At 41.4% G+C, this 15,019-nt stretch overlaps 1 protein-coding gene across 3 annotated transcripts in view; it reads left to right on the forward strand.

The window, feature by feature from the left end:
• Positions 1–1,541: 1,541 nt before the first annotated feature.
• The window catches only part of SGK3 (serum/glucocorticoid regulated kinase family member 3), a 109,827-nt gene continuing 96,349 nt past the window's right edge, over positions 1,542–15,019 (forward strand). Inside the window, exons 1-2 of one of the 3 annotated variants that reach the window (XM_061438891.1) lie at positions 1,564–1,630; positions 3,590–3,793. The gene's annotated coding sequence lies outside the window, so the exon portion shown is untranslated. Of the gene's footprint in view, positions 1,631–3,589; positions 3,794–15,019 lie in introns of all 3 variants that reach the window. The other 2 variants (XM_061438890.1, XM_061438894.1) reach the window with 2 other exon arrangements.

The raw sequence follows: 15,019 nt of genomic DNA on the forward strand, positions 1-15,019 counted from the left end.
AGCTTGGGCTCATAATTTCTACATTATAAATATAACAAATGAACAAAATATTTGCCCTATCTCATGAAATGAATCATATTTGCAAACAAAATATTAGAACCCAGAGTCTAACAAAAAAACTCTATTTTAAAAAAAGTCCTTACGTGAAATGTACACGAAACCTTTTATAAAGGCATAAACATCAGCTAGATATTGCTGAAAATTCAATAGCTTTTACAGTGTTAACTTGGAAATTGGAAATGTAAAGGAAAATGGAGATATGATCTATATCTGTAGGTGAATATGATTAACCAAAGTGATCAGCCTTAAAGTGTGTGCTTTTAATTAAGTGAAAAAGTCCTTTAATAGTTCTTGAATATATTTATGACCTCTAGTGTTCTGAGAAATCAAGGTATTAAATTGCAGCTCTCAGATTGTAAATGCAAAATATCTGAAGTCTTCCTAGCTTATCAGCTGAACATTGACCACCAACCTTCCTGTCTTGAAATGTTTGTGCAAGATGGGCATGTGTGTGTGTGTGTGTGTTATGTTCTTCACAGTAGGAGGGCAAATTTCTCTTGAAAAGGTAATGGTTCCCAGATGTTTGTTTTTCAAACAAAAGAAAAAAAAGTTGAAAAATAGTAATAGCCAGGTATTTGTCTATCATCTCACTTGGAGTTTCATTGTCACAAAACTTCCTTTTGTCTGAGAAATTTTTCAGTCCAGTGAATATAGCTTTCATTAAGAGATCACACTGATCACTTGTTGATTTTGTTACTAGAGGAACTTCTTTAGCTTCTCTGTGCTTTATTGTATGGATTGTTTTGTGTGGACCACAGAAAATATACAAAGGACCACTGGCGATATGTTGATTTGTATGTATTGGATTTTAATATCTACTGTACTTTATGCCCATTTTCCCAATATATACATATATATATAGAGAGAGAGATCCAAAAATAGCTGTGGAAAGGAAATTTCTCTGTACACAGGACCTGCCACTTTGTGAAAGCGCTCTCCCATCTTACAAAGGCCAAAATTCTGCTGATGAAAAAGTAGAAAATTGTGCAAATAATGTTAAATGAAGCACAGCTGTTCCCCTAAAATTATCTGGATTCTTCTACATTACACCACTACACATGCCCACCAGACCATTCCCGGGTGGCTCTGGGGGAGCCTCCGGGGGTCGGGCTGTCCTGCCTCCTCCGCGCACCAGGGTTAGAATCCCCGGCCGGGCCGGGCACGATGGCCCACACCGCTCCTGGGCCCCAGGGCAGCGGTCACTACAAGCGGAGCAGCGGAAAATCCTGGGGAGTCTAGGCGGTTACCGCGGGGTCCCCCGAACTTGGCGCCCCGGGCGAGGCGGGGGGCTCTCGCGAGGGTCCTCGGGGAAGCGGGCGGAGCGCGGGTCTCCGCGGCTGGGGGTATCGCCCAGCCCGCGCCTCCGGCCCGGGGCGGGTCGCCCCTCAGCCCGGAGCGGGGGCCTTCCCCGCGCGCTGCCGGTCGCCCGGCTTCGCCCTGCGGGAGGAGCCGGCCGCCGTGACGCGTCTGGGAGGAAACGCCAGCGCCCGGTGGCCTCCCCGGGAAGGAGGAAGCACGAGAGCGCTCGGCTCCGCGACCGCCACGCGGGGAGGCAGCACCGCGGAGCCGGGTAGGTGCGGGGCGGCGGGGACCTTGGGCCGCGGGGCGGGCGAGCGGCCGGGCCGCAGTCGGGCCCTCGGGCGGGTGGGACCGGGCGGGGCGAGGGTACCCGGGCCTCCTCGGCTGCCTCTTTCTGGAGCAAACGTGACTTTCCCGGGTCCCGTGGCGGCGCCCCCGTCCTTCAGCCCGGAAACCTCCGCGTTGGTCGGGTGGGAAAAGCCGTTCCCTCGCCCAGCCCTGGACTCTGAGAGTTTGTGGTCTTTGTTTCCTCGAGGTGAATTCGGTTTCTGCTTTGCGATTTCTAAACGCCCGAGGGGTGTCCCCGGGGACAGATGTTGTTAATCTGAGTGCAGCTTCGGAGCCGGGAACCAGGAGGGTGGGAGACCCCCTACCTGAGGTCGAAAGTGGGTGCAGGTTACCTGCGAGGGCACCGAAATCCTTAACCTGTTGTCAGCGAACCTGCCGTCTGAAACCTTAATGCGTGGCTGTCCTTTAAGCTCTCTGTGATTTGAAACCTTTTCTGTCCCTTTTAGCGTTCATTTGGCTTTGTTGATTCCCAGTTGAGCATTGGTATGTGCCATCTAGAAATGCTTTGGGATTTTTAGATTTTGTCATTTTTAGTGGTGGTTACTGGGAAAGACAGAAAAGAGAAAGAATTCATCTGTTGAAACTTAATCTCTTAGGTTATTTAATTTAGTAGTGACTTCTGAACCACGACTAGAGTTTCAGTTCTGCACAAGGCTGTACAGGGTACACTTGAGATGCAGAACACGACAGTTTCTAAGTCTTTATCAGGGTCAAAAATAAAAAAGTAGACCGTTGTGTATTTTGATTCTCTACTTTGTCAGTAGGTTGATCATTCACCCAGCCAATCTGGGAAGTGCTTTTTTATTTATCAAACACTTAGGTAGCTCTGACATGTGTTAGGCTCGTTCTAAGTGTTTTATAAATATTAACTCAAATTATTAACTCAAAATGTTAAATTATAGCAGGTCTAGCAGTGTCCAGGCTGTGCATACTTCAGTTCCCTGAATGTCATTGCAAGAGCTTTTAGAAACAGAGGAAGTTTCAGGCATATTTTAGGACTGGGTGTGCCTTCTAGCCCGCTTGGCTTCCAGTCCAGTAAATCAAGCCATCACCCATCTACTCCCCTGGGGGAAGGGAGTCTGTAGTGAAGGGAGTGAGAACTCTTCTTACAGATTTCTGGCCAGATCGCTAGCATCTTCAATATCATGGTCCTTCTCAGTGGACAGAGTGCCCATCCTTAACTAACTCTGAGGAGACCAGAACTTCCCCTTTCTTCAGCTGCCACTGCACTGAGCTTAATTTTATTTCCTTCCTAATATATTTGACAATTGGTATGACTGTAGCTTGGGTTTCCCTGGTGGCTCACATGGCAAAGAACCCGCCTGCAATGAAGGAGACCCAGGTTTGCTTCCTGGGTCAGGAGGATCCCCTGGAGAAGGGAATGGAAACCCACTCCAGTATTATTGTCTGGAGGATTCCATGGACAGAGGAGCCTGGCAGGCTATAGTCCATGGGGTGGCAAAGAATCAGGCACAATTGAACGACTAACATATACACACAGACGTGACTGTAGCTTAGATTTGAGGGTCAGACTGAACTTGAAATATACTATAAAATAGAACATTTTTGTTTGAACACATCCACATAACAAACAATACTTTGTAATTTTACTACCATTTGCTGTAAACTGTAAAACTCAGGTAACGCTGAGTTGATGGGTCAACCTTCTAGGTAACCATTTTGTGATTTGCAGATATATTGAGAGAATATTTTTCAGAGTTAAGCACCCTCTTCAAATGGGTGCCTTAGCCTGATGGCCAGATGGAAACACAGGATGATGACTAAAATAAGTATGGTTCTTGTCATTACGGTGATTATGAATCTAATGTCAAAATCCGCACATCATACTAGCTTTCTCTGTTTCATATATTTAAATTTCCAGGGAGATGATGAAATGACACTCTGAGCCTTATTTAATAAGATTATGAAGTGTCTCCTGGAAGCAAGAAGTCTCACTTTCTTCTGATATAATTTTATGGCACATAGACATTCATGACTTCAGTTCAGCCAAATGGCAACCAGCACTTCCATGGGTTACAGAGTGCTTCCGTGTATACTTATTTGCTCTTCAGAGAGACCTCATGAGGTGGGTAGCCAGTTTTCATTCCAACTTTTACAGATGAGGAAACTGAGGCATAGAAATGTGAAAGTGCTTTAGCCTGGATAGCACAGCTGGTAAGAGGCAGAGCTTGAATAGAGAGCAGGTGTATAGACAGTGCCTGGCACGTGCCAGCCCGTAATAAACATTTGTGGAATGAATGACTCCCAATGACTTCAGACTTCTTGCTGTATTTCAAAACATTATATGTTGAGTTGTCACACCATAGATGAGTTGTGACTAAGGGATTGCCAGGCCTAATCTAACACCTCTCTTTTTCAAACAGTATCTGCTACCACGTAATTTCTACAAAAGGGATGAGCTGGAAAGTCCTTTGAACTTCTTGGAACTGATCATCTCTGGTGTTTGAAAAAGCAAATAAGCTGGTTATTCCCCTTTTCCAAGCATCCTACTTTTCCCCTCTCTGATTTATAGTTGCCATTGAACACATGGCTCTCATGGTTGTGTTGACTTTTCTTGTCTCTTCCTGATCATTCGAGATCATTTTTAAGGACTGCCAATCACTGTAGGTTTTCATTCTAAGTGAACTCAATTAAGCCACCTGGGTTTATGAGCAAGTTCAAACACAGAGATCATAGGTATTATAATTATTTTGAAGTGTTTGACATCACTGCTGTGTTTTTTGAAGTGTTACAATTACTGTAGTATTTCAAAAAACAAACAAAAATCCTCAACTTTTCTCCTTCAAGTGTAACTCTGTGTATCCTAAAGTATGTTTCTTCTACATGGATAACCTTCAATGAGAGAGGAAAATATGGCAATTACCTGGTGGGAGGAACTGGGAAGGGCTATGGAGGAAAATGAGAGATGAGGTGGGCTTTCCCATGAGGAATTTTAGGTGTTAAGAAACCCTTAATGAAGCCAGACTGAGTCATCTGCCTGTCAACGTTCTTTTGTATGGGGGTGGAATAAAATACTTTTGAAACCTGCCTCGTTTCAAAAACTACTTTACCTTTTCCAATCCTCAGGGATTTTTTTTTTCCTTCCCTTTTTGAAAAATTCCTGTAATTACAGGCTAAAACTGCTGATTCATGAAACTCAAATTATGTAACATGTTATTCCTGACAGAAACAGCCCCCGCATTATGTTAAAGGACTCAGTGTCTCTGTTTTCCTTTACCTATTGCATTCTTTATGGTGGAGTCTTTGTTCTCATTTCACTTTTGAAAAAATTTAATGGAGAAAGATAGTACTGATTCCACATCTGGTAGTTCATGTCAAAGAAATTTTAACTCTATACTAACTCTGAGTTATCATTGCTGAAGAAGACAACATGGAAATCCAATGTTGGAGGCTGTTTCAGAGCCTCAAGAAGTAAAATGTTATTGCCTGTCTAAAGTTGAGCCAGAGAGTTTTCAAAGAGAACTAGGCAGGGTAAAATCTTCTTGCTCTTGACCAATTTCTCAGGGCCTTTCCTGTGTCTGACAGGTCCCGAAAACCTGCTTTAGTTCACCTCCTTGTAACCACAGTTTCTTCTATTGTTCAACACTGAAATCTGTTTTCCTTGGATGGGCAATGAGGGTGAGTGAAAGAAGGGTGATTATGTAAGGCAAATTATGTAGGCTTCCCTGATAGCTCAGTTGGTAAAGAATCCACCTGCCACGCAGGAGACCCCGGTTGGATTCCTGGGTCCGAGGATCTCTTGGTGAGGGGATAGGCTACCCACTCCAGTATTGTTGGGCTTCCCTTGTGGCTTAGCTGGTAAAGAATCCACCTGCAATGGGGGGAGACCTGGGTTCAATCCCTGGGTTGGTAAGATCCCCTGGAGAAGGGAAAGGCTACCCACTCCAGTATTCTGGCCTAGAGAATTCCATGGACTGTATAGTCCATGGGGTTGCAAAGAGTCAGACAAGACTGAGTGACTTTAAGAAGAAAAAAAGAGAGGAATAATATGTAAGATGGAAAGTGGGCTTCCCTGGTGGCTCAGATGGTAAAGAATCTGCCTGCAATTTGGGAGACCTGGGTTCCATCCCTGGGTCAGGAAGATCCTCTGGAGGAAATGACAACCCACTCCAGTATTCTTGCCTGAGAAATCCCATGGACAGAGGAGCCTGGTAGGCTACAGTCCATGGGGTTGACACAACAGAGCGACTAACACATCTAATATATTCAGATGCAAAATCGAACTCACTGGTGGACTAGCCAATCTACTGGCTGCTGGATGAAAAGTCCTCAGTCCAGTGGGGCTTCACTAAGGACTTGGCTGACTGCTTCCTTGAATTGAAAAATGAGAAGGAACTTTATTATTCTAGTTATTTACCTCCTTGTTTTTTTAGAATAAAAATAGGTCGAAGTTAAAATAATCTGATTTCCAACTCAGCATCCACAAATGCAGATAAATGTGCATAGGGACCAGTATATAGACTATATAATCTAATACACGTATATATTACACGTGTGTGTGTGAGTCGCTCAGTTGTGTATGGTCAGCTAAAAAGAAATCATCTTCTTAATTTCTTAGTTTCCCAAGAAAACACTGTCGTCTTTTTTCTCATTTTTATTTTAGTTTGTCTCATATTTTCTAAATATTCTTTTTAATTAAAAATGTATGCCCTTAAATTTAAACAGTTGAGAAGTGTGTGAAGTAAAAAAATAAGTCCTCTTCACTCTAATCTTAACGACAAAGGTAACCACTGCTGGGTTTTTATTTTCTTCTAGCCTTGACCCCATGCTTATATAAGTATGTATATCTGTAAATATATAGAGAGTTTTTTTTTTAAATGGGACTCACTCCATACAGTTTGTCCTTTTATCTCTTATTTAACACCTTATCATGGACATCTGTAGGTCTGCATCATTGGTTTTGACAGCTGCATAATATTCCACTTTGTAATTAATTTATCCATTTTCTATTTCTCTTTTCTATATGTGCACTCTTTTGTATCTTTTAAAAAATATTAAATCACCAAAGTAATACATTTTTAATAAAAATTAAAAGAAGAAAAAGAGAAAATAAGAATCATCAGTAAACCTACCACTCAATCACTGTTAGCATTTTAGAGTATATTTTGTAAACTTTCATATGTATGTGCATATCCATATTTCCAATGCCATTAAAAATTTCCCTTACACAGGGTTGTTTTGTCGCTTAGAGAATCGTGTTTGTTTAGTCAGCCAACATCAGAGATTCCAGGCACTTTGGAGCCAGTTATTTTACTGTATTTCCTGGCCACCTGCCATTCCCCAAACCTGAATAACACTACTGGAAATTTATACTAGTGCTCATAAAGGGGATGAGGTGAGGGTGTCGGATGGACCGAAATACCCGTCCAAATCAGCATAAAGCATGTATCCTGTTGATGGAGGTGAGTCAACATTTGTGTTCTGTGCACGTCTAAAATACAAGATATTTAAGAAGAGAAATGATAGGATATTCATATATCATCAATTACGATCATAAAAGGAAAAGCAGAAATAATGGACCTAAACCAAGGGAAAAGTGTTGAATTCAGTTGAAGATTAGAACAGTTGAACTTCAGATGTTTTGAAATAGTTTCCTAATGATAAGTACAGTGTATGGAGTAATTGGCTTAACAGAGCTCCCTCCTATAGTAGGAATAGGTGACCTTGAAGTTTCTTGTGATCTTCATCTTATAGGCTGTCTCAGAGTTAGTAACAGTTGATTTAGAATAATTTCATGCATACAACTGTCTAGTTACTAACTCCACCAGCTTTTCCAGACACTGTCTGTCTGGGCTAATCTCTCCACCCTCTTTTTCTCCTACACAAGCTGTGACCCATACTTTCCTCCTGCATCCTTCTGTGGCTCCCCCCACTTTCTGAGAGTTCAGTCCCTCTTTTAACCTTGTTCTCTTAATTCTCTTCTTCCTGCTTTTGCTTTAAGGATATTTCTCTCTGTCCTTTCTCCATTCCTCCCTCTTTATTTTGGTCTTGAGCAAAAAAGATACTAATCATGGCAATACTGTTAAGAGCAAGCCTTTAATAAGGAAAAGGAAAGCTTTTAGTTTGGGAGGAAAGGTAGATATTATAAAGAACTAGTGTTTGAGAATACCCGGTAATTCCTTCCAAAATTTCCACAGAAGTCTCCACCCACCTCTTCATCTCTAAATAAGCTGTTTTTTCCTTAAGCATTGGCATGTATGATAAAATTTAAAACTATTTATAATTTTTTTTGATTCATGTCATAGCAGTAGCATTATTTTGTGCTATTTTTTTTTTTTTTCTCATTGAAGATGTTAACCATGTTATAGATTGAGAAGAGAGTGTTTTGGTCTTAAAAGCTCACTTCTGGATAAGAGCACTGTTCCTTTTAGAAAATATTGGATTGGCCAAAAAGTTCATTCGGGTTAAGTTTCGACATCTGGTTTAAAAGTAACTTCTTTGTCTTTAAGTAGAAGATGAAGAAGGTTCACTTCAGTTCAGTCGTGTCCAATTCTGGTTTAAAAGCAACCTCTTTGTCTTTAAGCAGAAGATGAAGAAGGTTCAGTTCAGTTCAGTTCAGTTCAGTCATGTCCAACTCTTTGCGACCCCATGGACTGCAGCATGCCAGGCTTCTCTGTCCATCACCAACTCTTAGACCGAAGGTTAGCAGTCTTTGAGATGTGCTGTGTCAGGATTCCAAACCCTTTTCTTGCAGCCTTTCATCAGCAGAGAAATGCATTGGTGAGAAGCACATGTAGATCAGCCTTCCATTCTTGGGAGTTAGAGAAGTGGTGCTGGATGCAGGAATATCCCTGGAAGCTCTCTCAAAAGATGCATGTAGGTGATTTAGCCCAGGTAGCTGACTTCCAAGGCTGCCGTCCATGGGGTCATTGAGGGTCGGACATGACTGAGCGACTTCACTTTCACTTTTCACTTTCATGCATTGGAGAAGGAAATGGCAACCCACTCTAGTGTTCTTGCCTGGAGAATCCCAGGGACGGGGAGCCTGGTGGGCTGCCGTCTATGAGGTCGCACAGAGTCGAACACGACTGAAGTGATTTAGCAGCAGCAGCAGCTGACTTCATAGCAACTTCAGCTCACCTATAATGGGACCTGAGCCAAATATTATAAGGAGCTCAGGACCAAGGCAATAGCTATTTAGGCTGCACTGAGAATTAAGGCCTATTTTTTCATAAGCAGGAATGAAAAAGGTTTTAAAAAGATATTTTTATCCAGCTTCCAGACAGCCTGGTGGTAAAATTGATGATGGCTTAAACATGAAAGTACTGTTTTATTTGCTTATTTGAACCTGGACTACTGTTAATAAACAGTCAGAAGTTAAGACTTTACTGTAAATTAAAAAAAATATGAAAAACATATTTATTCATAGTTTACATTTTAGTCCATTTCAACATCAGTACTTTTAGTTTTCTTTCTAATTCATCTGCTTTTACCCCCTACTCTCTCTTCTCATGAATTTTTGGTTTAATTTACTTCTTGTTTGTTGGGAAATGATCTTTTTAATTCATGAAAGATAAGATGCTCCAGTGTTTGGCTGTGAAGGATTTTTCAGAGATTTATGAAACTATGTCCCCTTCCTTGATTTTTGTGTCTGCCATGTGCTGTGCTGTGCTGTGCTTAGTCACTCAGTTGTGTCCGACTCTTTGCAACCCCATGGACTGTAGCCCGCCAGGCTCCTCCATCCATGGGAATTCTCCAAGAAAAGAAGTATTCAGTATCCAGTAGTATCCAGTAGAATGTGTTGTCATGCCCTCCTCCAGGGGATCTTCCCAACCCAAAGATCGAACCCAGGTCTCCTACATTGCAGGCAGATTCTTTACCTTCTGAGCCACAAGGGAACCCCCATGTCTGACATAGATTTCCTTTATTTCTAATTCCTACTAACATTAACATTTATTTCTGTTCCTCCTTTTAAAAATCCACTCAAGTGTGACCAGAAGCCCCTGTCCCATTGAATGTATTTGTTGCTTTAATCAGTCTTTAAAACAAAGAGGTAGGTGACTTAGCCAGCAAAATCAAATTCACTCAGGCATAGCAGAGGAATTATAGTTCAGGAGACCTGGGTTTGATCCCTGGGTTGGGAAGATCCCCTGGAAAAGAGAATGTCTACCTACTCCAGTATTCTTACCTGGGAAATCCCATGGACAGAGGAGCCTGGCCGGCTATAGTCCACGGGGTTGCAAAGAGTCAGACCCGACTGAGCTACTGACACACTTTATAGTTCAGGACGAGCAAACTATAGTGAACTGTAGGTGAGTCCAAAGAACAAAGGAAAGGAGAGGTCTTTTCTACAGAAAAGGAAGAGGAGTTGGGAGGGACTGTTTTTGAATAGAAGTCCTTTGGAGGAGAGAGAAATCAGGGTTATGGAAGCCCCTTATTGGTTTAGTTGTTGACTTCTCATTGGCTGGGCTGGTGCTGAGCAAGGAGAAAACTTCCTTCCTCCTGCAGGGGTATATGAAGTAAGCACCCTGTTGAGGTCTGCAAGCAGCCACCACCAAGCAGGGTAATGTGTGAAAGCCCCTGCTTCAGGGCTTCCTGACTGTAGTTTATCTTATTTTTAAATTTTATTATTTTTTTAAAATAATTTTTTCCCTATTAAAATTTTTAAATTGAAATATAATAGACTTAAAATTTTATATTAGATTCAGGTATATAACCTAATGATTCTGTATTTTTATACTATATAAAATGGTCACCATGGTAAGTCTAGTTACCATCTGTCACCATACAAAGTCATTATAGTATTATTGGCTGTATCCCCTATTCTGTATGTTACATTATTGTGACTTATTTTATAGCTGGAAGTCTGTCCCTTTAACTGTTCCTCACCTATGTCACTCATCCCCTCACCCTCCTCCCCTTTGGCAACCACCAGTTTGTCTCTGTCTGTTTTTGTTTTGTTATGTTTGTTCATTTGTTTTGTTTTTTTAGATTCTACTTATAAAAGTGAAATCATATGGTATTATCTTCCTGTCTGACTTCTTTGACTTAAGCCTAATACCCTCTGTGGCCATCCATGTTGTTGCAAATGGCAGTGTTTCATTTTTTGTGACTGAGTAATATTCATGGGAAATAGATGGGGAAACAGGGGAAACAGTGTCAGATTTTATTTTTGGGCTCCAAAATCACTGCAGATGGTGACTGCAGCCATGAAATTAAAAGACGCTTACTCCTTGGAAGAAAAGTTATGACCAACCTAGATTCCATATTCAAAAGCAGAGACATTATTTTGCCAACAAAGGTTTGTCTAGTCAAGGCTATGGTTTTTCCAGTGGTCATGTATGGATGTGAGAGTTGGACTGTGAAGAAGGCTGAGCGCCGAAGAATTGATGCTTTTGAACTGTGGTGTTGGAGAAGACTCTTGAGAGTCCCTTGGACTGCAAGGAGATCCAACCAGTCCATTCTAAAGGAGATCAACCCTGGGATTTCTTTGAAAGGAATGATGCTAAAGCTGAAACTCCAGTACTTTGGCCACCTCATGTGAAGAGTTGACTCATTGGAAAAGACTCTGATGCTGGGAGGGATTGGGGGCAGGAGGAGAAGGGGATGACAGAGGATGAGATGGCTGGATGGCATCACTGACTCGATGGACGTGAGTCTGAGTGAACTCGGGGAGTTGGTGATGGACAGGGAGGCCTGGCGTGCTGCAATTCATGGGGTCACAAAGAGTCGGACACGACTGAGCGACTGAACTGAACTGAATATTCCATTATGTATTGCCACATCTTCTTTATCCATTTATTTATCAATGGAGCCTTAGATTGCTTTCATATCTTGGCTATTGCCAATAATGCTGTGATGAACATGGGGCTGTTTCTGTTTTCTTTGGGAAAATACACAGGAGTAGAATTGTTGGATTATATGCTAGCTCTGTTAGTGTAAATTTTTGAGGAACCTCCCTACTGTTCTCCATGGTGGCTGTACCAATTTATATTCCTATCAACAGTGCATGAGGTTCCTTTTTCTTTACATTCTTAACCAACGTTTGTTATTTGTTGTTTTTTTTGATGACAGCCATTCTAATAGGCATGAGTGATATGTCATTGCCATTTTGATTTGTGTTTCCCTGATGATTAGTGAAGTTGAATATCTTTCATGTGTCTATTGGCCATCTCTATGTTGTCTTTAGAGAAAGTGTCTGTTTAGGTCCTCTGCCTATTTTAAAATTGGGTTATATGTTTTGTTTTGCTTTTTTCTGATATCGAGTTGTGTGAGTTCTTTGTATATTTTGGATATTAACCCCTTATCAGATATATCATTTATAAATATTCCCTCCTATTCAGGAGGCAGGCTTTTCATTTTGTTGATAATTTCCTGCCTTGTGCAAAAACTCTTTAGTTTGATGTTTACTTTTGCTTCTGACCATTTTAAATGAGGTTTCCGTTTTTCATTTTCACACTTTCATTGGAACATTTTAGGATTTAAAAATTTGCCTTTGAGATGCAGAATGATATGTATATAAATTGCTTTGTCTTTCTGTGTAGAAAAATAATGTATTTTTGCTTCATCTAAGTGTAAAGAAGGATACATAAGAAATTAAGTGTTTATCTATTTTGGAGATTGGGTGATGAGAACTAGGTGGGTAGGGAAAGGGGAGGGGTGGGAAGCAAACTTTCACTGAGTCTCTTTTATATTTTCTTGAGGTGTTTTAACCAGGTGAATATATAACCCACTTTAAAAAATAACTTAAAAAATTATGTCTGTGAGTTCCCTGACTTCAAATATATATATGTATATTTCTGTTGTCCCTTTTCCATACGTCTTTAGTAAAAATTTTTTAAGAATGCTTGTATAGATGAGTCTCAAAGGATTAGTAGTATTTTGCAGACATCTGGTCCTGTCTTTGTTCCCTTTCAGGAGCACTCTCAAGTCCTGTGACTAAATTCATTATGAAGCCTTCCTGTAGGAAATTCTAATACTGCAAATATGGCCAAATCTTGAGTTACTGTTGGCTTCTTCGAAGAACCATTTAACTGAAATTGTCTGCAGCATCCTACAAACTGGATATTCAGTTTTTCCTAATAAAACTGTTATATAATGCCAATATAATTAGTGCACAGTTAGTTGATTCCAGACCGCCCCTGTTTTGATATCTTGTATCTGATCATCATGGTTATATTTCCCCTACTTAAAATTATATGAATTTGGTCTTTTAGAAAATAAAGATTTATTTTTAGTATTCAGATAATTCTGCTCTTTTCAGTGTATGCTAAACCCAAGAGTTTCGTTCATCATGATTTTTGTAGTTTTTGTCATTTGTCATATGTATTTTATCCTTTGGAGAACAAAGAGAGACTAGTATTTATTTTGTACCTACCATGTGCTGGGTGCTTTAGAGATAGTATTGCATTAAATACTCAAAATAACTCTGTAGGGTAGGTGGAGGTTTCATTTTACAGATGAGCAAATTAGGATCTGGGCTTCCCTGGTGCCTCAGCAGTAAAGAATTCGCCTCCCAATGCAGGAGACCTGGGTTCGATTCCTGGGTCAGGATGATCCACTGGAGAAGGCAGTGGCAACCCACTCCAGTATTCTTGCCTGGGAAATCCCATGGACAGATGAGCCTAGTGGGCTACAGTCCATGGGATCACAAAGAGTCAGACATGACTACAACTTAGCAACTAAACAACAGCAAATTAGGGTTTAGTGAGGCCTCGAAGGTGGCCTTGTGTGGCCATCACGGGGCAGCGCTGATCTGAAGCTGGTCTGGTCTACTTAACTTTACCAGGGGGTCCCCTTTGCCTTTGAGAAGGGGGTAAAGGCTAATTCCTTTCAAAGACCCTTGTCAGAGAGAACGGGCAGAATTGATTTATAGGTCACTCTGATTACCATCTACTGATGAGGCTGTGGTTAAATGAGTTTTGAAAACTGGCCTTTCATTTTTACTGTAGGGTTCTGAGATGGTATTCATTTTTCATTTAGAAACTGCTGCCAGACCTCAGGAAAGAAGCTGACTGAAAATGTTTTAAATATATTACTTCCCTAATAGAAAGGAGCTAAAATCCTAAATTTAATTCCTGAATATGTTAAATTCTGAACCTACAGAATTTGAATGTCTTATTTGTTATCTGTAGAGCTGTCAAGTTCCTACTGTTAGCAGCCAATATCCAATGAACTTTACCAACTCTAACAAATCCTGTTGCCATATTCTAAAATCCCATATTGGCGATAGCCAGCAACATTTATATTAATCCTTAGAAAGAGAGCCATCCGCAGATACCATCTACCATTTTGCTGATTCTTGTTGGGTATTAGCTAATGCAAAAATATTGTGTCTTGCCAGAAAATATTCTTTAAAGGATGCTGCTGTTGCTGCTTTCAGTCGTGTCTGACTCTATGCGACCCCATAGACGGCAGCCCACCAGGCTCCCCCGTCCCTGGGATTCTCCAGGCAAGAATACTGGAGTGGGTTGCCATTTCCTTCTCCAATGCATGAAAGTGAAAAGTGAAAGTGAAGTTGCTCAGTCGTGTCTGACTCTTAGCGACCCCATGGACTGCAGCCCACCAGGCTCCTCCGTCCATGGGATTTTCCAGGCAAGAGTACTGGAGTGGGGTGCCATTGCCTTCTCCGTCTTTAAAGGATGAGCTCCTGTTAAACAAGTAGGAATGAAAGAACATTTTATGATTCTATTATCTAATAAAATATACTTATGTTTTGAACAAATGGTGAGAAAGACACTGAGGAAATTCACACGACTAGAAAAGTTTAAAATGTCACAGAGGTGAATGGAGAAGACAGAATAAACCCATAGCATATTCTCTTGCATTTAATATTTTTTTAAAGAGAAAAGCAGCTTTATTGAGACTTAATTGATATGCCATCGAATTAATCACTTTAAAGTGTACAATTCGGTGCTTTAGTCACAGAACTGTGCAGGCATCATCTCTATCTAATTCCGGAACGTTTTCATTATCCCCGCCAAGACCCTGGACTCATTAGCAGTCTCTCATCCTCATTCCCTGCCAAACTCCCCCCTCTCCCCGCCGCTGCCGCCGTGCCCTCCGTGCTCCGCCTCTGACAATGATCAGTTTACTTTTGGTAGGTATGTGCTTAGTGGCTAAGTCGTATCCGACTCTTTGCGACCCCATGGACGGTGGCCCTCCAGGCTCCTCTGTCCCTGGGGATTCTCCAGGCAAGAATACTGGAGTGGGTTGCCTTGCCTTCCTCCAGGGGAACTTCTCGACCCAGGGATCGAACTCCGGTCTCCCTCACTGCAGGCGGATTCTTTGCCATCTGAGCCACCAGAGAAGCCCTTTTGGTAGGTGTGTTTGCCTATTCTGGATATTTTGT

This window comes from Bos javanicus, chromosome 14, assembly GCF_032452875.1.
Source record: "Bos javanicus breed banteng chromosome 14, ARS-OSU_banteng_1.0, whole genome shotgun sequence".
Lineage (NCBI taxonomy): Eukaryota > Metazoa > Chordata > Mammalia > Artiodactyla > Bovidae > Bos > Bos javanicus.